Here is a 28,000-nt window from a genome sequence, read left to right as displayed (position 1 = left end):
GATATGACCACAAATCTAATTGAGAACTTACTAATTCTGGATGAAACTGCATTGCCATAAAGTAGTCCCTTAGAGAGAATCATCCCTGTGTCCATGATAGATACCAGCAAGGACATCCCAGCAAATGGGATGTACTCTCAAAGACTCAGCCCATCAAACACTATCTTTCTACATCACTGCTGTTTTCTTATTCATAAACAACAGGATATTGTCTCAATTATAGCTAAAATGTTTGTTATGCTTCCCTGTCCAAATGGGATTTTTCATTTCACATGTGTGCATTATATATCAAACATGGATGCAAGTAGCTGACTTCTAAGCTTACAATCATGCCTATACATCTAGGCCCACAGTAGGTGCCTGAAGATACAGATGGTTGAGAACCTTACATAGCCTAAGTGTTTCCCATGCATAATTAGAAATAATTTTATAAAGTACATGCAGTAATAGATTGCTAGTAATAATTAAAAAATAAAATGGCGATGAAATATGCAGTGGAAGTTATATGAATGTCTTTAGCTGTCTTTATTTCAAAAGGCATATTTGTATTGTTTTAACTCTCCCTCTCTTGGTGATGCGGCCAACAACACAATGCCTGTGGGGTGACAGGGAGTTAGGCAAGTGACACAGGCATATTGCTTGCCTGTGACTAACTGTAGTTAAGTGAAGCTACACAACAAAGCAAGAACGGTTGGCTGCACATGCCATTTGATGTCATAGCCACACCTTGTAGGAAATCTTTCCAGCAGGAAGATACTGCACACTTGAAACTGGGTCCATTCCCTAGGGGGTACATTTGAGTAGCATCTCTTAGAGAATGACAGGAGAAAGTGAGGGTGATGCTGTTAAAGACCATGTGCAATGCATGTGGCAGTTAGATGGCTATCGCTTCACAGATGACCTGACGGGTTACTTCTGCTAAAGAAACTCATGCTCCATGCTTGTTTTATTTTTCTGTGTAATAGCGGGCAGAAATTATTGTAAATGTCGGATACTGACCCTTCTATAGTTAGGAAAAAAAAAGAAAAAAAAAAAAAACAGCAAGTAATTCCAGGGAGGTTTAAGTGATTGGTAGAAAAAAATAGATCATGCCAAGACTGATAATGTCCAAGATTTCTGTTAATCACATGAATGCAATCATTTACATCTATCATCTAAATAATCTACATCTTAGAAACAAGATACATCTTATGAAACAACATATACCATGAATGTGTGTTGTATGAATGTATGAATGTATGCCTATATCAGAGGAATTGGGGAGGGACATGGGTGGAGAAGGGCAAAGGAAGGTGGGCTTGGGAGGGGAAGAAGGAGGGAGCTACAGGGGGGATACAAAGTGAATACATTGTAATTAATAAAAATTAAAATAAAAAAACAGTAATGTGAGTAGAAGGGGTGGTTTATTGATTGAGAGCATTAACCACTTTTGTACAGGATCTTGGTCCAGCACTCACAGCCACCAGGAATCCCAACTATTTCAGATCCTATAGCCATGACCTTCCTAGGAAACTGCAGGTAAAAGATATACATGTAGGCTTGTGCACACAAAAACACATTTACACACACACACACACACATTTAGAAACTAATGCAATGGTTTTAGGCACAGAAATTTATTTCACCATAGTGATAAACACCTTTTTTTTTTTGTTTTGTTTTGTTTTGTTTTCCCCCAAAACTTAGTTGTGGAATACTCAAGAGTTATCATGCTTGTAAAATTATAAAGAACAATGATAAAAATATATCATAAAATTAATTTGGATAGCATCATATACGTATATATACACACACACACATATATATAATAAATTAGATTAAGCATATAACAATTCTTCATATTATTATCTAGACACATTTTAGGAAAGAGCAAAAACATTAATAAGTGAGGATAATTTTATAAATGTTAGCTTTCCCATAGTAATGTGGTAATTTTCACAGTGATGTCTACAGTTCACATAGGATGCCTAAAGTTCATGTTTATTTTCTAAACCTAAGTATTTATTTAAGATATTTAAAGCCCACTGTAATTTAGCATTAACTTTTGCAATCAAGTGACCTCTAAATTAATACTTATAAAGCATTTATGGATACATAGGTTCTCAAAAAATTTAATTGGTATTGCTAGCATAAGAACACAAGTTCACAGTTTTGCTTGAAATTAAAAATGTTATTAAATAAGTACTAAATTTATTAATTAAACATGTCTATTAGCCAAAGATTATTAACTCTGATTAAATAATAATTCCAGTAGATCTTTTATGTCCTAGTCATCTCTGTATTATACAAAAATGCTGTTGGCCAATTTTATATTACTTCCCAGAGATAAGAGAAATTGTTAATTCATTGTATAAGTTTAAAACTCCAAAGTCTGACTAGGATTGTGCTTCCTCACGGGGAGACTTCTGCTGAGGACATCAGATGGGAGCTCATCATGCCAAAGCATGTACATGTCCCAAGCCAGAGGAGAGACTGGTATGCCATAATCTCTTTAAGCAACATGGCTGCTCTGGCAGGGAATCATATCTAAAAACCTAGGTCTGTGTGGTCTAGCTGGAATACAGGCGCATCTTAATAAGTACCCTTGTTCCCTCTGGCTGGCATATAGACAGAACACATCTTTAATCTCTCTGGCTGAAATTTAGTACACACCTTTACTACCAAACAATGACATCTAATTGAGGGAAGAAGTGACAAATCAGAGAAAGATTTGACAGTGTGTCAGAGATAGGATATGCCCAACTCACAAAAGAGATTGCTGCTTAAGGGCAGTGCAGAGAAAGACCAAGAGAATTCCTGGAAGCAAGAGGTCAGGAGGGCAGTTCAGTGGGGTTGCAGTTCACTTCATGGAAATCAGAGACAGTTTTTCCAAGGAGAACAATTCAGGTAGAAGCCAAGAGAAGCCAAATTTAATCACACAGATTGGAGAGGCGTTTTAAGCCAGATCAGCTGAGTTGAACCAGACAGCAGGTTCAGAAAGAGCTAGAAAGAGCTGAAAAGAGTAAGTCTCAGAGGCTGAAAACATTTTTAGGCCTAGGTTAGCAGACAGAGGCTGGAAGCTGAAGCCTTCAGGGTCTGAGTTTACAGATTATATTGTATGGAGTCTAGAAGGTTCCAGCCCTAGGCTGAGTGATAGACAGAACAAGGATAGAAATGCTTTAGGCTCAGCCCAAACCATACACATAAAGCTTGGGCATGGCTCTCATCTCATCCCCTCATCTTCGCCAATAAAAATGACATTTACGTACCTGTCCCTGATTACCTACAGACCTTCCATAAAGGACCTATCTCTTGAAGACCTGTACCAGTTTCAAATATTGTAACCTTTAAATTCTCAGGGGTACAATTAAACCATAATAATAATGAATGTATTCCATGGTAAGAGGCAATAATTACATACCTATAAAATAATTTGAAATATTTATTTTGATCTTGAAATTGAAATGAAAAGACAAGAAAGTGTTTGCCTAAAGAATGAAAATAACAATAGATAAACATCAGAAACTACAGAGTAAGAGCGATTAGAATGTGTGTTTTGGGGGCAGATGGCAAAGATGACACAGAGGCATAAAGAAACAGGTAAACAGACACTAGGCTCAAGAAATCTCATTTCTGTAAGGATAAAATAGACCCAGTAGTCAGAGCACATTTCTTTAAAATGAGGTTGTGAACAATGGTTAGGAATATATTAGATAGGAGAAAGAAGCAGCCATAAAGATCAAATTCCTATCTCTTAAGTTTCTACCTATGATAAATCCGAGACATTCATGAAATAGAGGCTCCAAGGAACTCCCTGATTACTTTTACAAATAGCTATAAATATTAAATATGGATTTTATGTTAGTTCCTTATACCAATAAATATTCAAAGCAGTTTAGTATACAAACTTTGAAGTGTTGTTTTCAATATATGCTTCAGTGTTTACTATTGGGTCTTAGTCTATTATTTGCCTGTTAATGTATAACAAATAGTTCCAAAAGCAGTGGCTTTACATAATAATAGTGTTGGGGATTGACCTCAGTGCTAGAACACCTGGCTACCATTTACAAAGAGCAATTAAATATAAGCCTTTTAAAACTACAGGGATCTGTAGGCCCGGCATTTTGGAAGGGTTCATCTGGTACACTGTGGCTCTCATTAGACACCTAGAGCTGCAGCTATTGAGAGGCTGTCCTGGAGTTAGCATTTGAAAGTAAGCATATTCAAGTCTGACAATATAATGCTATCGGCCAGACTCTTTACTCCATACTTTGAGCTTTTCATGAGACTGCTTGATTGTGCACAGGACAAGGATAAAAGGATTCTTTAGACATATCTGAGAGTTCAAGTTCTATGCGGCAGTACCTCATGTCTTAGCCTCACGACTTTCACCATTTCCTGTTCTCACAAGACATGGCCTGATGCAGTATGACAAGAAAAAACAAACAGTCTGCAGGTAATCAAAGATTATTAAGGGCTATAAAAGAGATAACTTACTATACATGGAGAGAATAAGGTATCACATTAATCTTCAAATCTTAGATCTATGAAATTAAGCTAAAAGTTTCTTTCTCTTGATTGTGTCATAGTAGAGACAGTTTTCTCTTGATTGTGTCACAAAAGACAATTTTCTTAAGTGCTTGATACCCAGCCATCTCAATGCTTTTAGCTTTCTTCTTTCCGGTTCATTCCTCTTATGTTGTTATATATCTCAGCAGTCTGCAAACATTTGACATTTCCTTACAATAAGACCTGGGGGTAAAAAAAACCTATAATACCTGGATTGAGTTGAGATTTTAACTCTTAGGAAGGATTTCAGTCAAGGGATATGACATATCTCAGTTGGAATATCTCCATCTATTTAATGAGAATACATGAAGTCATGCACGTGGATTTGCTTTCTGAACTAAAACATGATATTTAAATAATAAATAGTGAACCTATGAACTCTTGCACCTTACTTTTTTACCCTTATTGAAAATAAATTTTGTCCCCTGTTTATTGTTTCCCCCTCCTACTCTTCCCAGTTCCTTCCAACATCGCCTCCCTTCCAGAGGTACTCTTTTTCTGTCTTTCATTAGAAAACAAACAGGCTCTCAAAGATAACAATAAAACAAAATAAAGTGAAACAATAAAATAAGAGGAAATTAAAAGCTAACACATGGAAATTAGGGGAAAAAAAGAAAAGAGAGCAAGAATCAGATACCTACTAGTTTACCCATTCAGGTACTCCATAAAAACACTCAAGCGGAAGTCAAAATACACATGACAGGATCTGCTCTAAGCCTTAACACGCTGCCTCTTCTCTGAGTTCAAATGTGCCTTCAACATGCTGACTTAGAGGGCCTTGTTTTCACGGCATTCTCCCTCTGCTCTGACTCATTTACTCTTTCCACGTAATTATCTACAGAGTCCCCTGTGCCCTGGTGAAGAAATTTGATGGAGACATCCATTTATAGCTGAGCAAGACACTGATCTACGAGTATAATTGATAGGAACCATTTTATTACTTGTTCTTTTAATAGAAGAGCAATATTTGATTTTCCTCTACATTCCTGGGCTAGATGGTCTCAGGTTCTTTGTCACTCCAGCAGTGTCAGAGATGGGTTCCATTTCATGAAGTGGGCCTTAAGTAAATAAGATATTGATTGGTAACTCCTACAAGCTTTGTACCATGATTGCCCTAACATATCTTGCAGGCAGAACATCAAGTATTTGTGTTGGTGTTTGAATTTCTTTTTTTGGTAGTGTTCAGATTATCTTCCTGTACCAAGAATGCTAGAATGTAGAGGTAAGGGCTCTGCATATGCACAATCTCAACTTCTCCATATTTAATGAGTTATGTAGACATTGTCTTCAGCAATGGAGCTTTGCTATCAGTCAGTTTGTGGAGAACAACTTAAAGGCTTGGGTTGTTTGGGAATTCCATGGTGTATCTTTGGTGAACAGCTCAATGATAAGTAACCCAATCCTAATGCTGGAAGCTACATTTTGGTGACAAGAGATCGCCATTGGATACATCTTCCTCAGAATAGGGGAGCTTCCCTATCTCCACACTCCAGCTCATCTAGTCACATGAAGACTGAATTTGGCTTCTTCCCCTGTGGCCTGGCAGGGCAGTTCCATCAGGGGGAAGTGATCAAAAAACAGTTAATATAGCCAGCAAAACTTTCAGTCACAATAAATGAAAATGATAAGGCCTGCCTTTATGTTATTTGGTCTTTTCTCTTGCTGCTTTTAATATTCTTTTGTGTGTGTGTGTGTGTGTGTGTGTGTGTGTGTGTGTGTGTGTTTAGTGTTTTGATTATTATCTGCCAAGGGAAATTTCTTTTGTGCTGTGTTAACATTGCTGGTCTCTAGTGGAGACATATTACCTTTGCCTTTTATTTTTTTTTAATGTTTGTATGTATACACCTGGGCTTGGGAAAATTGTAATTTTATGTGTTGATATCTGGTCTTGGTTTTGTTGGGTGTGTGTTGTGTTTCAGCTTCCGTTGCCGTCGCCTCCTCTTGTTTTCAGGAGAGTTCAGTCTTAGTGTGTTGCCTGGTAAGACACTCTTTGGGATCCTAGTAGGTTTGGCTACTGATGACTCCATTTAAATGTGGAATGAGTCCACATGAAGAAGAAAGGCAGGATGCTCCCAGAGGATCTGCTTCGTCTCCTGGAAATGGGGCTGGAGAGTGAGGAGAGGCTACAACAGGTGCTCTCCTCCAACGCTGGAGGTAATACTGCAGGACTGTATTTGGAAGAATGGAGAGATAAAGATCTGCAGACAGTGCTCTTGCTTTCCTTGCTAGAGAGTCCTGTGAGCTCTCCGGGTGTGCTTGCTGGGGCCTAGGATACAGCAGGGCAATCAGGGGAGGAAAGTTTGGTGGGCAGACCTGTGTGATCCTCTGAGCTGGGGGTAGGGGAGGAAGGGAAGCTGCTGGTAGTGTGTTACAGAGCTGTGGATGTTTTGGGGGATTAGTTTGTAAGGAGCTAAGGGAGAAATGAAGATCTGCAGTTAGCCCACCTGCTTCTCAGGCTGGATTGTTTTGTGCCTATTATTTTCTTAATAATCTCTACTGCCTTCTTAGCTTCAACGCTTTAATAAAGAAAGCTACTATGTAAAACAGTCCTACTTGGCAAGGAACTGTGTGTAGCTGATAGGAGAGGAAAATACAAGTCTTTAAACCCTGTGAAATGCAATTAGCAACTACTAGTTCAAAAATGAAATAGAAGAGAATGTTTCTGTGTTAAAGTCCCTACCTGCTGCGGCCTGTGGCTGCCATACATACCCTGCCCTCTACGGAGGGGTGGGATTTATTTCCCAGAAGCCCTTCACTATATAATACAGACACCTTGCTTCCAGCTCCCCTTTTTTTGCCATTTTTTCCCCAATCCCCCCTTCTCTATCTCTCACTTCCTCACTCCCCGTGCTGTTCATGCTCCTCTCTCCTCTTCCCCTCTCCCTGCTCCCAATAAACCTGCATTTATATAATACAGCTTCGTCTCGCCATTAGCTCATTCCGTTTTATTTAATCAACCATCTGGTGCCATGACTCCGGGGAAGTTGAGCCCCACAAGCTGTACTTTGTGGGGTCACCCCCTTTACCTCATAGTTCTCCTCTTGTTCTGATCAGAGCACCTTCAAACTCAAGAGAAGTTGAATACCCAGCCTGGCACGGGTGACCAACAGCGTCTTTCCTCTCACCCCCCTCTCCACTTGCGGCAACTCTGAATTCAGTGAGTGCCCTGTCCCCCAACTGCTGCCAGGAGGTACCAGGTGCCTCTTCCAGGGCTCACAACCCCCTCCCCCCCGCCCCCAGCTTCTGTGAAGACTATTCCATAGCTACTCAATAGGACTCCATCAGGAACAAACCCAGACCTCTGTTCTGAGGTAATCTCATGTTTCAGAGACTTCTTTCCCTAGAATAACCTCGGAGTCCAGAATATGCATTTGGGATGACACTTCAATGATCTTGAGATTCCTTCCTGGAAAGGCTGTCGTTTCCAGGTTTAAAGCTGATCCCCAGATACCTCTTGGGTGTCTGCAGAAATTTCCCAAACTGTCTGTCCAGGTTTTTCTGAAAGTGTGCTTTTGCCCTTCCCTCTCTTCCACTTGCTGAGGGCGTGTCTGCACACTCCGCTCCAGGTTCCTCTTACCCCATTCTGACTCTACTTCACACCCACACAAGGTCTCATTGGATGGAGACAGTGACAGGCAGGGGCTGGGCCTGGTGGTAAGGCACCAGCGAACCGTTGTTGTTGTTTGTTTGTTTGTTTGTTTTGTTTTTTAATCTTTAAATTTAACTTTATTTATATATTTACTTATTACTATTTATTCACTTTGTATCCCCAAATTTCCCTATGGGTGCCAGTTTAAAACACAAGGCTGTCTCATGGATGCAAGCTCTTTTCTGAAGGAAAGTGGCTGGGGGAGTAGATCTGGGAGAAGGGGAGGTGGTGAGGATCTGGGAAGAGTGTAGGGAGGGGAAATTGTAGTCTTTGTTGTATGAAAGAGGAATCTATTCTCAATAGGAAAAATATGGAAAAAAAAAAAAACGTGGCTGATTGCCCTGTTGGTTTGGGGATAAAGGAGGTGGAATCATAACGTTGCCACCATTTAAGCTTTTGCTGTTTAGTCTGTTAAGGATGCAATGTCATAGGATCAGCAGGACTGCCAGTCTGTGAATTATGCCTATGACTGAAAGTTTTCCTTTGATACTAGTTCAGAAGTATATTTACAGTCATGAAAAAAAAAAAAAACAACAACTGATCAAGCTTTACTTAGTCTCTTGTTTTATGTTTTTAAGCTTAAGCGTGGGATGGCTATACAATCAAAGTTTGTTTGGCCCTCAAACCTGTCAGAAAATCTGCAGAATGTACATTTAAATGCTTAATAAAAAAACTTAATATCACAGGAGACCCCAGCTTATAACGATGACCCCAAGGCCTCCAGGAAGATTTGGGCACAACAACACATGATTCCACCTGAATACTATGATACTTGGTGAGACTGCCCCAACTAGGCTGCTGCTAAGGCCCTGCCTGAACTGTGGACAAACATGTCCAAAGAGCTGACTGCCCTGTTTTGCCCAGACAAGGTAAGGTTAGTCATTTTCACAAATTCCTCCTCCACAAGAAGGCCTCTCAGATTTGCTGGGCCCAGCACCTGAGGATTGATGTTGCAATGCTGCTCTAGAATTTGTGCCACGAGAGCCACAGACACCCCAGGAGCTTAGTGGGAAGGCCCTCTGGATAATGGGTAAGCCTCTGTCATAGTCATCAACACATAGGCCACTTGGATTAGGGTTCCCGAGTTAATTTATCCTTCTCAGGTCTCTGATGGATTTGAATATCAGTTTGACATCAGAAACCGAGGCTTCACCTCCCCTCTCAAAAATGTACAGTTTATGTAAGGTTTGAGCTTCTGATAAAATGTTTAAAGGTCTGAGATGGTGTTTTAAGTTTGGTGATAAGAAAGTAATTTTAGGTATATAAAAACTCTCCAGCAACCCCACTATACTACTGTTTTGTATAAAGACTTTTCAGAGCTTTAACATTAATCAGATTTTAAATTGTCTCCCAAGCCAAATTGTCTCTTTTTGTAAACTTAAAAAAGATTCTTGTAAGCTTCAGGAGAACCACTGGAATCTACAGGTCACACTCCAGAAAAGAACATATATATACATGTTCTAGCATCCTGTTTCCTCAAGAGCTGCATCCAGAATTCAGGTGCTCCTGCCTAAACTTCACAGAGTGCATCACTGGACCTGCAGTTTCCTAGCTACAGATGGTTGCACAGATCCTGAACAGCAAATAGAACAGCTTGCTCTTGGGACTTGGCCAACATTCAAGCTTTCTTCTCCACTCCCTAAAATCAATGGCTCCAGAGTCAGCTGGAAGTAGCCAGGAAAGATTCTTCACCCATTATCCATTTATTATCAACACTCAGTAATGAAATTTATTATACACACTCAGTAATGAAATGTGACCAGTTTTTTTCTAATACCAAAGTGTTGTTGTTACAGTTTCTGGAGAGATATCTACTCATTACAAATATGACATCTAAGACAGAGGTAAGTAAGAATGCTTTCAAAGTCCTACTGGGCAAACAGATTAACCGTATTACTTGCAGGGGTATGAGTGAGGGGCTTCTTACACGAGCAAAATAACATAAAGGTCGCTGGATCACCAAAAATCCTCCCCTAGCATGAGCGTTTCATCAAATCTGGACACCTAAAGCTCACTGCAAGACTTCTAGGTAGGTTTGGATGTTGGAAAATGTTTCTTCCAAGTGGCTTTGTTCATCCTAGCCTCTACCAGGCAGCTTAGACTCTTGGAAACTCATTTTTCTGTTTGTGCCTCTCAGCAGTTCTTATTCCTCATATATTCCATGAGGAATGAACCTAGTAAATCTGGTCAGTTTGGGGAACTTTCTGAAGCCATTTAGTTTTTACTTCCTGAGCTCAGTGGTCTCTGCAAGATGGATAAACTTTCCCTTAGAACGAGAGGCCCAAACCTACTATGAGGTAATTCTTTCTCTCTCCAAAGTGAGAGCCAATCCCAATTGGAGCCATTTAACCTGCATAGGCACCAGACAATCCCAAGTGAAGTCAGGTAGCCACAGTAAAAAAATTTCCGTAAAGCCTTTAAACAAGTCTACAAGCTCACTTTGGGGTCGCCATTTTGTTTGAATGGTTGACATCTGCATGCTGGTTGCCTCTGTAGAGTAAATGATGCTCTTTGCTTTCACATACTATCTGAGACTGGGGTCTTCCTTCAGCCATTCTGGGACCCTTGCAAGAACTTCCTGTGGGTAACTAAGTTCCCTCCAAGATGGAAGATTTTATCTCAAAGGAAATGGCTGCAATACATAGATACAGAAAAAGAAAAAAAAATCATAAAAAGAAAATGTTATCAATCAGGCACCCTTCAAGGCCAGCTCCAGAGACTCCAGAGACTTGGCGACAGCAAGACGCATCATCACCAGATGCCAAGATGCAAAACGCTTCCACTGTCACTCAGGCTGCATGTACTCTCCCTGTGCATGTGTGGCATCACCTTATCCCTCCCCCCGACACTCGCTTTCCTGCCATTCCTCACCCAGAGATATTCACTGTGTGACCTCCCTTAATAAACCTCCCATGTGAGACCTGTGTCATGATGTGGTTTATGGATTCTGCCACATAGTTCTGCCATCTAAATTTCAACATAAAATATCACTATTCCTCAGGCATACACACAATAAAACCATTAGCACAATTATTAAGGAAAATGTAGCAATGAATTTAGAACAAAGTATAGATCAGACTTAAGTGATCAGTTTTACCACAGTGTTTAAAAATCACCAAGCTAAATCATTACATTAACAATCAAGAAGAAAATTCGTTAAATCTTAGTGAGGCAAAGATGGTATCTGACAAAATCCCACATAAAATCCTAACGCGCATGCTCGGAAATCAAAGCTAGACTGGCTTTCAAGTTGGAATTCTCATCAGCAAGTGTGCTGCAGATAAAGATACATTCCATAAAGAGCTCAGCACTCCTCCTGTCAGAGATGAGACAGGATTTCTAGTCAGATCAGTCTTACAATAAATCTGAAAGCTGTGCTCAATGAGATAGGACATAACCATTTGAATGGAAAAAGTAAAATTGTCCCTATTTTCTAACGAAATAATTGTGTATTTTGCCACTGTCTTGACTATATCAAGGCCAGTATCCTGAGTATGTTTATTGTGTTACAGTTTTGCAAGATTCACTACTAATGATCCAGACAAAGAAAACATGGACTTTCTTTGTACAATATTTATAATTATCTAAAACAAGAGCTATTTTAAATAATAATTTTTGGAATATATTTAAACTAGTATATATTCATATATTGATAGCTCAGTATGTATAAAAATTATATTAAAAATTAAAATGTCCAAGTTTGTGTAAACTACATAAAACCTTTAAAAGTGCATCATTGTAGGAATAACTTGATAAATTACAGAACATCCATTTATTAGACTGCTGTTCATCTGTAAACACAAAGTAGGAATCTTTTCTCTACACTAAGGAATTTGTTCTATGGAAAGAAAGGTTGGAGAAGTGGCCCAGTGGTACAGCAAAAGAGTCTGGATATAGCCAACATCATTAGAACACACACACACACACACACACACAGAAACAAACATCTAAAACCTTAAATTGTTATCTGCTACAGAGGAGATGGCAACTGAAAAGACAGGGAATAAGAGAAAGGGAAAGTTACCTATTCTTTTTTTTTTTGTATTTTTGATATATGACTTACAAAATTATATTGTCTAATAATATAACAAATTTATTTAAAAAATTCTGTTGATGGTATAATTCTAAGGACTGAAAATGATGTGAAATGATCAAAGAGCCACTGAGTTCACATCAGAGACAGCCCTTGTTCCTCTTACTATGGAACCCACTTGGAGACTGAGCTGCCATGGGCTACATCTGTGCAAGGTTCTGGGTTATCTCTTTGCATGAACCTTGGTTGGAGTATCAGTCTCAGAAAAGAACCCTGGGCCCAGATTTTTTGGTTCTGTTGCTCTCCTTGTGGTGCTCTTGTCCCTTCCAGGCCTTAATAGCTCCTCCTTCTTTCATAAGATTCCCTGCACTCTGCCTAGGCTAGGTCAGATGAAAGGGGAGGAGGACCTCCCCTATCAGTAGACTGGGAGAGGGGCATGGGAGGAGAAGAGGGAGGGAGGGTGGAATTGGAAAGGGACAAAGGAGGGGGCTACTACCAAGTGAATAAATTGTAATAAATAAATAAACACTTTAGAAAATACTGGGGAAAAAAATGATGTGTCATTACCACAAAAGGACAAATAGAACAACAAATGACTGAAAAGAATATGATTGTCTAAGTGAGGATTGATCATCTTACCCAGGGTCCTCTTTCTTGTTTATCTTCTTTGGGTGTACAGATTTTAGTGTTTTTATCCTATATTATAGGTTTAGTACTCACTTTTAAGTGAGTATATACTGTGTGTGTCTTTCTGCTCCTGGGATACCTCACTCAAGATGATCTTTTCTAGATCCCACCATTTGCCTGCAGATTTCATTATTTCCTTGTTAGTTGCTGAGTAGTATTCCATTTTGTAAAAGTACCACAATTCCTGTATCCATTCCTCCACTGAGGAACTTCTGGATTGTTTCCATGTTCTGGCTATTATGAATATAGCTGCTACAAACATAGTTGAGCAAATGTCCTTGTTGTATACTTGAGCATCTTTTGAATGTATGCTTAGGAGTGATATAGCTGGATCTTGAGGAAGCAGCATTCCTAATTGTCTGAGAAAGTGCCAGACTGATTTCCAAAGTGGCTGTACAAGTTTACATTTCTACTAGCAATGGAGGAGGGTTCCCCTTTCTCCATAACCTCTCCAGCATGTGTTGTCAATTGAATTTTTGATCTTAGCCTTTCTGATGGGTGTCAGGTGAAATTTCAGTGTTGTTTTGATTTGCATCTCTCTGATTCCTGAGGACGTTGAACATCTCTTTAAGTGTTTCTGTGCCATTCTCTAATCCTCTACAAAATGGGATGGACATTGGAAGTAGGAGAAAACAAGCAACAGGACAGGAGCCTACTACAGAGGGGCTCTGAAAGACTCTACCTAGCAGTATATCAAAGCAGATGCTGAGGCTTATTACCAAACCTCTGCAGAGTGCAAAGAATCATATAAGAGGGAGTTAGTATGATGTAGAAAGGACAGGAGCTCCACAAGGACCAAATATATATCTGGGCACAGGGGTCTTTTATGACACTGTTTCTCCAACCAAGGACCATGTATGGATATAACCTAGAACCTCTGCTAGGATGTAGCCCATGGTAGCTCAGTATCCAAGTGGGTTCCCTAGTAAGGGGAACCGAGACTGGGACTATTTCTGACATGAACTCAATGGCTGGCTTTTTGACACCCCCCCCTCCAAGGGAGGAGCAGTCTTGCTAAGCTACAGAGGAGGACATTGCAACCAGTCCTGAAGATACCTGATAAACTAGAGTCAGATGGAAAGGGAGGAGGACCTCCCCTATCAGTGGACTTGGATAGGGGCAGGGATGAGATGAGAGAGGTAGGGTGGGATTGGGAGGGAATGAGGGAGGGAGCTATGGCTGGGATATAAAGTAAATAACCTGTGATTAATACAAAAAATAAAATTATAAAAAAGAATATGACTGTTATTAATCTAATGAAGGTCATCTTCTGTCTAGTAAAAACATTGTTTGTTGTGTGTTCAGGAAATATTCAATACAATATTTCATAGATGAGAGAGCCAAAGACTTCCTCATGTCATGCTCAAAGCTGAAATTTGAAGGGGGTTGGGTTTGGAGAAGCAGATAAGATTCTTAGCAAGTGAAGGAAAAATTAGTGTCTCTCACACACACACACACACACAAGGCATATGGGGGTAAAAATTATTTACCTGTAAAACTAAAGAAGTATTCAGTCACAGAAAGATGAAAAAATAAATTTGAATGTATATTGATGAAATACATCAGTATTACTTCAAATATATAAAATATTAAGGTTTTGTCAGCGTTTTAGGTGATTAGAGAAGGAAAGAATGGATATTTGAGGCTCAAAAGGGATTTTCTATGTGCCCATGTCAAGGCGAACACTTGACATTATGCATTGTTAAAATCATTGAACTAAGTAACAGACATAGTCATCCTACTTGTAAAGTGTGAACTTTAGCTAATACTGTGAATATTGATCTATTCATTATAGTATACAGGAACCACAGAAAATTCACTTGTTAAAAATAGAGAAAATATGTAGAAGGGGAAATGAATTATCACTTTCAATTTTCTTTCATTTTCCTGTCTTTCTTTCTTTCCTTCCTTCCTTCTTGCCTTGAGACAAGATTTCAAGTAGTCCAGGCAGCACTCAGGCACCTTGTATAGCTAGGGATGACCATGAACTTCCAATCTTCCTCTCTCAACCTCCCAGGGTCTGGGTCCGGGTGTGTGCCACCTGGTTTGTACGGGATTGGGCATCAAACACATGGTTTCAAGCATTCTAGACAAATGCTCTGCCAACTCAGTTACATCCCAGCTTGTGCTAAATATTTCTGTAATTCTAAAACCTTTTCTAAAGTCTATATGGGAACTTAATTTCTCATAAAGGCTCTTTTGACAGGAAGTACAACCTAAGAAATCTTTTTCATAGTCTTGGTCAGTCATCACTTAGTTCAGTACAGTACTAACTTAAATCTTTGTCTTCTCTCTTCACTGCAACTTAATTCATGTCAATTAATTTCTTCCTGTCATTTCTAAATCCTTAATTATATGTAACATTTTAAAGTGTAACATAATACATATTTCTGATGTATTGTTATAAACTGCATGAAGGCTGTCCTGTAATGCATTTATCTACAACCTAATTGGTTGCTATAGGTAGATTTTTGATAAGTGTTTTAAATTATGAGTAGCTGTGAGAATCTGTGCATGGGTATGGGCACATCAGTGCAGTTGCCACCAGAGGTCAAAAGAGGTCAGAAGAAACCTGGAGTACCTTGGAACTGCAGTTATAGGCAGGCAGTTGAAAACCACCTAAAAGGAGTGATGAAAACTGTGCAGCTGAGCCATGGTCCTGAGAGCAGTGTGATCTTAAGGACTAAGCCACATCTTCAACCCTCAGACTGTGATAAGTTTGAATGTAAGAAAACATTATAAAATTGCATCGCTTTTCAAAATGTATGTAACAGGCTCATTGCAGACTTATGAAACTTCGTCACATTTACAAAATTCTAAACTTTAACACTGCAAAATGATTGTGAGGCTCTATATAATTAGTTTCTTGTGTTCTATAACTGCAATTAAGTATAATTTTCTTGAAGCAAACCTAGCTAAGAGGTGAAATACTTTAAGAAACTAAAAAATTAAATGGGAGAAACTGGAATATGGAAATACTTTTCATGGTCATGAGTGGGAAACTTAAATATTATAAAAATGACTATACTTCTGAACATGTTCCACAGAAACAATGAAATCAATTTAAAAATTCTGAAGATATTCTTCACAGATATAAGAAAAACATACAAAAGACCATGTGGAATTAAATACACTAACAAACATGTAAGCAAGCAAGCAAGCAAACAAACAAACAAATAGGACTTTAAATAGCCACAGCAATCCAGGTAATAAGACATTACTAGAAACATTACAATATCTCATTTCCTGTTACACTGTAGAGTCCTAGGAAAATGAACAGCATGGTACTGGCACAAATCCGATGTATAGACCGAAGAAGCTTGCAAAATAGATCCATTCAGTTATGCCCATGAAATTTGGACATGGTTTCAACATTAGTAAAGTTTTGAAGAAAAGACAGCCTTGTCAACATGTAGGACTTCAGATCTGGATATCCACACTCAGAGAAGTTGGACATTAGATTCCAGTGCTCATCCAACACAGAGACAATCATGCTGACATGGCTGAATCAAAATCTCAGGGTAGTTTTGATTTTCATCTCCAACATCACTAAGGAGTTTGAGTCTTTTTGACTCACATATTCTTTGTATTTTGTGAAGCGTCTGCTAATTACTCTTACAGATTTATTGATTAGATTGTTTGGGATATATTGATTAGAATTTATTGATTAGATTGTTAGATTTTTGCTTACATTTTAACTATAGATATTAATCTCCTGTCAGATTTATAGCTGGTAAAGGTAGTCCCAATCAATTGTTTTGGCCAAAGCTTGATATTTTCACACAAAGTTATTGTCCATTTCAGGAAGCCTTGCCTAGGCTGTTCCTTGAAGTACTTTTCCTTTGGTTTCTTCAGCAGATCATAGCATTATCCAATGGGCATCCTTTAAAACAGCAACAACAAAATTCTGGGGAGGATGTAGAGAGAAAAAAAAAAAACACAAATATTGCTGGTGGGCCTGTAAACTCAAGCATCAACTATAGATATAAGTGTAGAGAGCGTCAAAAACCTCATATAACTATTATATGATTCAGTTATACCACTCATAAAAAACACATGGATATCTAAGTTAGTATCCTAAATATCTAAGTTAGCATTCTACTGAGATCCTCACCTATGTCTACTGTGACACTGTTATAGGAGCAACAGAATGAGTTTAGGTATCTCTTAACAGAGAAGTGGACATTTGGTGAGTGTGTCTATAGATATATGTATATAGGTGTATATACATGCATATGTATATATTTGTCTGTGTGTATATATGCATGTGTTTGTTTTGGAGATAGCTAAGTCTGGAATGAAGGGTGCCCATCTTTTTTTGAATTTGTATCTTTCTTATAAAGTCACAGATTCTCCATGTACTGCATCAGAGGCAGTAGACACACTCATTCAACCAGAACTTTATTACTTTATTTATTTTTTAATTATCTACAGTTTATGCATTCTGTTTCCCAGCTGTATCATCCTCCCTCTTCCCTTCCCAACCCCACCCTCCCTCCCTCTTCTCCTCCCCTGCCCCTCCACCAGTCCAGTGATAGGGGTGGTCCTCCTCCCCTTCCATCTGACCCTAGCCTATCAGGTCTCATCAGGATTGGCTACATTATCTTCCTCTGTGGCCTGGTAAGGCTGCAATCCTCCTCCCCCCTTATGGGGAGGTGATTAAAGAACAGACCACTGAGTTCATATCAGAGACAGTCTCTGTTCCCATTACTTGGGAACCCACTTGGAGACTGAGCTGCCCTGGGCTACATCTGTGCAGGGGTTCTAGTCTTTCTTCATGAATGGTCCTTGATTGGAGTCTCAGAAAAGAACCCTGTTCCCAGATTTTTTTTCTCTCTCTCCTTGTGGAGCTCCTGTCCCAATCAAGTCTTTCTATCTTCCCCTTCTTTCATAAGATTCCTTGCACTCTGCCCAGCTTTTGGCTATGAGTCTCAGCCTCTGGCTTGATACCCTGCAACTATTACTCTTTTTTTTAATTAGCATTTGATTTTTTTTGCATTTTTTTCATTTTGAAAGACATTTTATTGCAGTTAAAATTCTTTTTTTAACTTTTATTAATTACATTTTATTCACTTTGTATCTGCCCATAAGCCCCTCCCTCCTCCCCTCCTGATTCCACCCTCGCACCTCCCTCTTCATGCATGCAACCATTTCTCTTAAGCGAAAGTTTTGAACTGAAATTTCTTTTCAGTTACTCGCTAGTGCACTTAAACTATATTTATTATCTCATATACAGCTCAGATAAAACTTAGAGATAGCACCAAATCATTAAAGTTGTGCTTCCACAGAGCTCCCAAAGCAAAGTCATTTCCTGGTTCAGTTCTGATCCCTGCATCAGTGAAGAGTCAATAGAGCTGCGGTGGAGGTCTCCAAAATGACAAGGAGGTAATGCAAAAGCTCATGAAGATTACGTGTTAGAGAAAGATCCATTCTAACTACAAGACAGGGCAAGGATTTAAAAGGATAGTACACTAAAATTTTGTAACTCTAACAACTTTCAGGAAACCAGAAGTTTCGGTCCATAATTCTTGGCTCTGTTGATTCAAATGCATGATATGGAAGCAAAGTATCACAGAAACATGGGAAAAGGAAGCTGTTTAGCTCACAGCCCATAAGAAAGAGATGTTAAAGAAGCAAGAGGAGATTCTGAAGGTACGAGCCAAACTTGGCTGATTCCTCTAACGAGGGCCAAACTTAGGCAGATTCAAAAAACATACAAATTAGTATCACAAGGTTGGAGAGAATATTGTATAATCCAACTAAATTGACTACTGTTTAAGATTATTTGTGTTGAAGCTATCAAAGATGAATGTCAGAATTACATTAAAATACTAATAAATTATTTTTCTCATTACGTATCTTTAGAGAGTCTCCTTAAAATTATCAATTAAAATAGCACATAGCCACAAAAAGAGCATGAAGTAGTAAAATAATCTAGCATTTTAAAAGACCTTGAGACAATTCTGAAGGATTCAAACATGTTTTACATAAGGATGTGATTGACTTATTGTTTTAAAATGAACTATTAAAGAATTTCTTCTTAATGTATATTACAATTTAACAAATGTAGCTTATTTGAATGGTCAATAAGTTTTAAGAGAGTAATCAGGTCTTGAAGTCATCCAGTTGATTGAAAAGCACTCAACTTGTATCATCATCTCAGAGTTCAGCTCTGAATCAGGCATGTCTCCCAAATAAAATCCAATATCTGTTAATGGGCCTTAAGACTTGGCAATGTATTATGGCATATATCTTCCTCATGCAAAATTCCACATGCCCTTACCTACTCATGGGACAAGATATAAGATGTGCCTGCTTGTGTAACAGCCAAAGAAGCCCAGGCCATTAATTAAAAATACTTTTTATTCATTCAAAATAAGGAAATGTTATCAAAGATATCCACACATCTAAGAAAAATTAACGAGATACAGTAAATGACAATTGACTGTGACAACAGGAGATGATAAGCTTATGTAAACAAAGGAAAAACAGTATATGTATACACATACACAAACATGTGTTTATGTGTATGCACATATGTTTACAAGCATATTTATATATGTACTTACATACATATATACTTAAAACAATTTTGAAATCTGAACAATTAAATGGTAAATTAAAAAAATAAGAAAAAGTCACAAATTTTAAAATATTAAATCCATATGTAAAGTATGCCACATATCTGGATTATATATAATTGACAACATTTTACAAAACAAAATGATGTGAAAATTTCCACAGAATCTGAGCAAATCAGACAAAGAGGAAAGCATAGTTAAAAGATAAAAATCAGAGGCTATATTCAAGAAATTAGAGCTTAAAATACGATATCAGGAAAATGGAAAAATAGAAAATTTCCAAGAAATGCATTTATGGAAATGGAAAGAAACATAAAATTTCTAATAATGGCCCTGGATGCACACTTTTAAATATGCATATTAACTCAGAGGCATGCTTATTGTACATGTTAGCATTATTAAACATAACGGTAAAGCTATGCTCTCAAAAGAATATAAATTATTTTCGGTTAGAAATTATAAAGCAGACACTAAAATCTAGGCTTGTTTTGGAATTAAATTCAGAAGAAGGAACAATCTCCCATGTGTTTGGCCCTTAAAGATCAGCTGGACTGAAAAAAAAATCCCACAGACGTTTGGAGAGCAAAAAGCTAGGCGTAAATATGAAATCAGTAGGTCATTGTATGTTCTCCAGCTATGTAAAGTCTCTGAGCATAAGCATAATTGTGCTCTATAGCTGGGACCCATAAACCTAGTTTGGCAGGAGGAATGAAGAAAATTAACCAAGAAGTATGTCAGAACAATAGTTGGCTCCATGAGTCCACAGAATGCCCCTGTTGTCACACGAAACAGGAGCCACAAACATATATTCTTGAATGTTCTGAGGGTTGGGCATGTGAAAGAAAACACAGGGATACAAAAGAAAAGAAATTGAAATGCAAATAAACTGAAATTATACTTCATTCTGAGTCAGCAAGGTGTACACAACAAAGTCCTTGAAACAAAATACAACACTAAGAACCAAAATTCTATGCTTGTGTAACTGTGAGCACAGTAGCTTTGAACAATAGCCTTGAGTAAAGTGTTGTAAGCTCACTTTTAGAAGTGCACAGGACAGTTCTACATATTGAGTGAATGTGTGTATATTCACGTCAAAGTGCACGTGTGAAACCCAGACAACAGCCTCAGGAGCCAATCCTTGCCATCTGGTTTGTCTGGTTTGGGTTGTTTCTGGTGCTCTTTCCTATCTGCAGATGCCAGGCCAGCTGGCCCACAAGCTTCTGGATGCCTCCCGTTTCTCCCTCTCAGCTCACCACAGTGAGCTTCAGGCACCGTCTAACATGGGTTGTAGAGACTCAAACTCCTGGCCTCGTTCTTGCACAATAAGTGCTTTATGCACGAATTATTAAATATATACTATTTATGTGTTAACTAAATATCATTATATATGTATAGTAATTATTTTTACTTCTCAAATACTTATCATTTTTTACAACATAATCTTTTTTCCATTTTTTATTTTAATTTTTATGAATTACACTTTATTCATTTTTGTATCCCCTTGTGGCCCCCTGCCTCCCCCCCTCCCAATCCCACCTTCCCTCCCCCTTCTCCACACATGCCCCTCCCCAAGTCCACTGATAGGGGAGGTCTTCCTCTCCTTCCTTCTGATCCTAGTCTATCAGGTATCATCAGGAGTAGCTGCATTGTCTTCCTCTGTGGCCTGGTAAGTTTGCTCCCCTTCAAGGGGAGGTGATCAAAGAGCAGTTCAATCAGTTCATGTCAGAGACCGTCCCTGTTTACATTAATATGGAACCCACTTGAACACTGAACTGTCATGAGCAACATCTGTGCAGGGGTTCTAGTTTATCTCCATAAATGGTCCTTGGTTGGAGTATCAGTCTCAGAAAATTTTTAAATCTTTTTTTCTAGATTTTTAGGATGAACAATGCATTATTGTATAATTGTAGAGGACTTTTGATCCAGCAGCATGGATTCTCTGGAAGGAGATCACATCAAAAGACCTTCTAGGGCTATGTGATTTGGCTGGAATGCAGACACACCTATAATACACACTTTTAATCCCAAACAATAACATCCAATTGAGGGGCAGAAAAAGTGACAAATCAGAAAGATTTGGCAGAATGGGTGAGAGATAGATGTGCCCAACTCTCACAAGAACAGACAGGAGTCTTTCAGAGGCCCTCAATGGTAGACTCCTGTCCTGTTTCTTGTTTTCTCCTACTTCCAATGTCCATCCCGTTTGTCTAAGTGAGGATTGATCATCTTACCCAGGGTCCTCTTTCCTGTTTAGCTTCTTTAGGTGTACAGATTTTAGTATGTTTATCCTAACTTTTAGGTCTAGCAGACACTTATAAGTGAGTTTATACCATGTGTCTTTCTGCTTCTGAGATACCTTACTCAGGATGATCTTTTCTAATTCCTCCATTTGTCTTCAAATTTCATGATTTCCTTGTTTTTAATTGCTGAGTAGTATTCCATTGTGTAAAAGTACCACAATTCCTGTATCCATTCCTCAGTTGAGGGACATCTGGGTTGTTTCCAGGTTCTGGCTATTATGATACCTAGCAGTGTATCAAAGCAGATGCTGAGACTCATAACCAAACCTTGGGTAGAGTGCAGGGAATCATATGAAAGAAGGGGGAGATAGTAAGACCTGAAGAGGACAGGAGTTCCATAAGGACCAAATATATCTTGGCACAGAGGTCTTTTATGAGATTGATTCTCCAACCAAGGACCATGCATGGATATAACCTAGAACCTCTGATCAGTCGTGGCAGCTCAGTATCCAAGTGAGTAGCCTAGTAAGGGGAACAGGGACTGTCTCTGACACTAACTCAGTGGCTGGCTCTTTGACACCCCCTCCCCGAGGGAGAGGCAGCCTTACCTGGCCACAGAGGAGGACAATGCAGCCAGTCCTGATGTGACCTGATAAGCTAGGTTCAGATAGAAAGGAAGGAGGACCTTCCCTATCAGTGGACTTAGAGATGGGCAGGAAGGAAATGAAAGAGAGAGGGTGGGAGTGAGAGGGAATGAGGGAGGAGGCTACAGTTGGGATACAAAAGAAAAAAACTATTAACATAAAAAATATAATTTTTTAAAAAAGTTAAAAAAAAGAACAGACAGGAAGGAGAGGCTGCTTAAGAGCAGTACAGGGAAAGAGTGTGAGTTCAGTTCAATTGACAGCAGTTGAAGTTGAGTTCCCTTGAGTTTATGCAGCTCTGTTCAGTTCGTGAAGTCAGTGTTGTCAGTGCTAAGAAGCAATGGCCATGACTGCTTAACTATAGACTAGACACATAACAACCCTTCACCACCATGGCTCAAGGACCATTGTAGAAGGGGTAGGCTATATAAGTGCCAGAGGATGGGAGAGAGCATTCTGAAATACTGTCTTCTGGGACACAGTCTTTGCGGCAGCTGTGGTTACCTAACACAAGACCCACACAAGATCAAGCCAGGTAAAATGTCCAGCATGGAATGGGAAGTCCCAGCCTTACCCAAAGAGCTGTTGAACACTTTCAACAAATCCATGTCTCTGGTGCTCTCCAAAGGTCTGCTAAGGATGTTGTGTGTGGAAGAGCTATAGACTTGTATCCGTATTCTCTAAAGTGGAGGCAGCTGTAGATCCTTTGTGCCCTTTGCACTGCTCTGATGTTCTGGAAAGCATTTGCAACTACTTGCTCAATTCCATCCCTTTTGAGAGTTAGCTTGAAGATGGCCCTAAGTGGGAAAAGACCTTGGCTTTTTGATGTCATAGTCAGACAGCCTAAAATATAAACCTCTCATGTTTTTAGTTTTGTTTTTTCCTGGTACCTAGAAGACTGGTCCTTCAATCTAGTTTTCCAGATAGTTATGTGGCTTTTACTGTGAGTTTTAAACCAAAAGAAAAATGTAGTGAGCTTTGATTCCCAAAGTTGTATGCCCAGGCCTTCTTGGTATTGTCTCTGTGCTGTGGCTGTGTTATGGGAAGAAGAGAGAACTGGCCTAGCAGCAGTATGCATCCCCTTGTCTGTTAGGATGCTGAGTACCATGCTAATCCCTATTTTTGAGTACTCTCCCCACTGTGGCAAACCTTGGAAGTATTGCTGACCTCCTGCTGTTTATTTACATCTGCAAGGGAAGAGGCCAACTGCAGAAGCCTTCTTTGCTCAAGTTCTCTATTTCTTTTTGATCCACTTTGCTAAAGTGTGTGTGTCTAAAAAGATGTCTTATTTTTAGTTTTTCAGATGTGCCAGACATTTAGCACTCTTGTAATTCTGAGGTGTCAACTGCATGTCTTTCCACCTCTGAGCTCAGTCATCAGAACTTTTTTCTACTTTTCTCATTTAGTCTAGTTAAGGTTCTGCTACTTTATTTAAAATTATGTTTAAGAAACATCTTTCTGTTTCATTGATTATTTAAATAGCATATTAAGTTTCCATTTCATTTATTTCTGCTCCAGTTTTATTATTTTGTCCATCATGGATACCAGGCTTAGCTTATTACTAGTATACTTATTTTTTGAGATGAAATATGTCACGTAGTTGGAATCTTCTACTTGTCTAATACAGGTATTAACTGCTATAAACTTGGTACTAATTTTGCTGTATTTTATTGTTTTGGTAAACAACATCTCCATTTTCTCATAGCTCAGGAAACTTGTCATTCATCAAGTTCATGAAACAGTTAATCATTATGTGAGATTTGTGGATTTCTTTGGACTTATTTCCAGAAAAAAATTCTAAGTAGGACGCTCCTTTTCTCCGAAAAGGATGTGATATTTTTCTGAAATTCACCTTTGGCATGGCACTATTTTTATACTGCAGGACAATCTGAACTTTTTTCCCCCTACATACAATATTACTAGGAAGTATCGGAGAGTACCAGAAAGATTCTCTGGAATAAATTCTAGCTTAGATGCCTCATACATGGTTACAAATGCCCATGACTAAGCATTGCAGGCATCATCCCAGTTCTGAACAGAATAAACATGGATGAGCCTAAACAATAGAGTACATTCACCATTTGGAATAAACTGTATGAAAATAAGTATAAGGAAAAGACAGACAGGCCTAGTGGAGTGCAGAAAGAATAATCCAAATTGGCATATTTGTACGGTATCTGAAAGATGAGGGGAGATGGTAGATTTTCAGTAATGTTGAGTGAGGACTGATACACAAGTGGATTTCTTAGAAGAATAAATGAGGGGAAAAAAATGTTGGTGAAAACACATACATGTTCCATGTCTAGAAAATATCACATTTTCATGAGGAACTGGGTTTGGTAAACTCAGGAGAATATTAATGTTCTGTAGAAGTAGATGTGCTGTCTGATATTTCTGTTATAAATTGCTTCAGACAATTTCTTCTTTATACAGAAGATGCATCTATGCTTTGGAGAACAAAGCCAAGAGCATTATATTTCCCACATAAGGGAGAAATGTATGTTTTTCTTCAAAAGGCAAAGCCCTCATTTTCAAAAGATGAATTGGAAACTACTCTAACAAGAGTCTGAGGTGATTAAAGCACTTAAAATAAATCTAAGAACATTCTTGGCTGGCTCTAGGGCTGGGCATTTTAAATTAATGGCAAAGAACAGACAATTTACTCATTAACTGTTGTTTTGGGTTTTAAATTCAGCAGCATGCAGGAGTCTCTAATGCTTTGACACTGTGGAAATACTCAGCTGGAAAGGTACTGGCCACGCAAGCATGAAAGCTGAGTTGGGATCGCCCGAACACATAGAAAAGACTAGTAGATCCTTGGAGTGCTGGCCAGCTATTCTAACCAATAGGTGGCCATCAGATACACTGAAAAGCATTTTAGCATTCTGTGCATCAGAATACAAAGTGGAAAGCAAGAGAAGAATGTCCCTGGTGTCCACTGTAACATACACAACCATAGCACAAGCACAGTTATGCATGTACTCACACACACAGATTATATATATATTTATATATACACAGATTACAAAAGGAAAATACTCTGAATTTGCTTTATGTAGATGACTTTGCTGTGCTAATATGTTTTGTATGAGAAGAAGCAGTATGTGATAGGTTCATCAATGAATTCAGACTTAATATTTAAGGGTTTTCAGTTTATTAGTAGAATAGATATGAACACTAACTCTTCCGGTAGAATATGATTCTGTGCCTGTAGCAATAAACTTTATGGATACATTTACTCTGGAGTTGTAGAGTTGATAGTGTGTATCTCTACTACATTAATCTTGGTGGAAAGGTTCTATTTGAGCTCTGAATGCACTGAGGTTTCTGAACACTTACAAACTTTCAGTGGAGTAATTCGTAATATTTGAAAAACACCTAATTAATCATTGTGTCAAAATGGTTAGTCCTTATGAGATCTTACGCTATTAATGGAATGCCAGCCAGTTTAGCATAATATGTTTCCAGTTTTAAAATTACACTCATTTATTTAGTGTAGTTTGTGGGTGGTGGAAAGCATGTGTCAAAAAATGCAAGTGTAGGGATTAGAGTACAACTTGCCTTGTGATACGGGGTCCCTGCCTTCCACAACGTGTGTTCAGGGGACAGAACTCAGGATGATAGCCTTGGTGATAAGTCCCATATTGTGAAACCTTCCAGGCCAGTGTTTCCATTGAACATGCATGTGCGCACACACACATATGCAGGAAGTCACACTGGCATACATACACACATGCATGCATATGCACTTTTATACTATGCCAGCTGGCTTCACTCTGTTACAAGCTCATTACTGAGAACCTTCTCATAAACCGTGAGTGAGAGGACATGCACTTAATCCCTAGTGCAGCAAACTTGTGAACTGGTCTTAAAGTGGTGAAATTATTAAATAGTTTAATGGTTTAAATGAGAGGGTGTTTTGCTTATCTAAAGTTACTATTTTTCTGAGTCTGAATTTAGAACCTACTGGCCACATAATCCCTTATCAAACCAGGCATATACTCTTTGCCAAAAAGTAAATAGATAAAGCTGTACTGACAGCGTATCAACATGTGCAAATTCATGTATGATTTTACAACACACATTCAAAAAACAGGACATGTACAGGAAATTCAAACCTCTGCCTTTTATTCCTTATTTATTTATTAAACTCCTGGCCATGCTCTGCAGATGCTTATGGCAGTCATCTTTGAATTGCTGCTTGACTGCTTGCTTTGTACCTTCTTTGTCTTCCAAATGGAGCCAAAACTAGTAGAGTATGTGGCTCATTTACATAACCACTATGCAGTAAAGATGAAAACATCATAGAAGACACTTATAAATTGTACAATATTTTAGAAACCCAACTTAAAGGTAACTTCCCCCATCAAAATAACAAACTCTGTTTTGGTTAACAAATCAGAACATGTAACTATATGTCATACATAGGTTTGTATGACTCTCAAGTTAACACAATGGTGGCTTTATAGACATTGTGTCCTGAGGACTTTCTTCCCGAATAGCTAATAATTTCTGATTAAATGACTCATTGAAAGAGTGCAATAAAACAAATAAATGCATTATATAAACTAAATATCATATAGACTCTAGAAATACAACTTCCATCAGCAGAGGAGACTCCTTAATATTTTTTAAAATCACAACCATAAGTGTGCAGTTAAAAAAGAAACTAGAGTAACATAAAGTTATGGAGGTGATGAATAGAGCTCTAAATGTGGGGAGAAGGCACATATCTCAGCAGGCAAGGGTACTTGCTGTCCAGCCTGCTGACTCTCTCTCTTTCTCTGTCTATCTCATGTATCCACATGGCAGAAGGAGAAAGCTGACTCCCACAAATTGTGGGAAACAGATCTCAGAGGTTCTTCATCCCTTAAGTTGGATGCAGTATCTGTTATGTAAGTACAAAGTTTGGCTTTCTTGGCACAAGCCTAAAAATCTATGGAATGCTAAAAGAGCATTCTGGCTCAGGAAAGAGCAAGGCAGGTTAGGTTCAAGATGGTCAAACAGGGATTGTTGAAAGAAAGTCATGAGGAAGGATGTCTTTTCAGGTAGACAGACATTAAAAATGTTCCTGTAACAAAGTCCTTAGGCAACATCTTGGTGTAACTATCAGAAATATAATTACTTATTTACATTTTCTTTGTTTCCCTGCAAAGAATATACAAGCAAAATAGTTTAGGGTAATACACAGTGCAAGTAGAATTTATTTTATAAAATTATCAACAAGATTTAAAAAGATTTCCTAAATTCCCTTTATTAAAATTTATACTTTAATGACCAGCCAAGTAGTCCTTCTCAGAGAGACATATGGCTTAAACATTGTCTGAAAAGTGCTTAGAAGACTGGAGGAATAATAAAAAATGTAGGAAATTATGGTATTAATATTTTGTACCCTTTTGTGTCTTATGTTCTCCTTAAGAGCATTTTGTTGGGATTTTAGAGAAAATAGTAAAAACTGAACACTAAAAAATTAAAGTTCTTCATTTTAGAAATTGCAATTCAGATAATTTATCTCCCCCAAACAATTGATTTTTGCCCCTTTCTATCATGAGTCACTGTACTTTGAGGTCACATCATGTCGATTTTGTCAGAATACAGTGTCTTACAAAGTCAAATAA

Source organism: Meriones unguiculatus, chromosome 21 (genome assembly GCF_030254825.1).
Source record: "Meriones unguiculatus strain TT.TT164.6M chromosome 21, Bangor_MerUng_6.1, whole genome shotgun sequence".
Taxonomy (NCBI): domain Eukaryota; kingdom Metazoa; phylum Chordata; class Mammalia; order Rodentia; family Muridae; genus Meriones; species Meriones unguiculatus.
The sequence above is the reverse complement of the archived record's forward strand: the minus strand, read 5'-3'. Positions refer to the sequence as shown.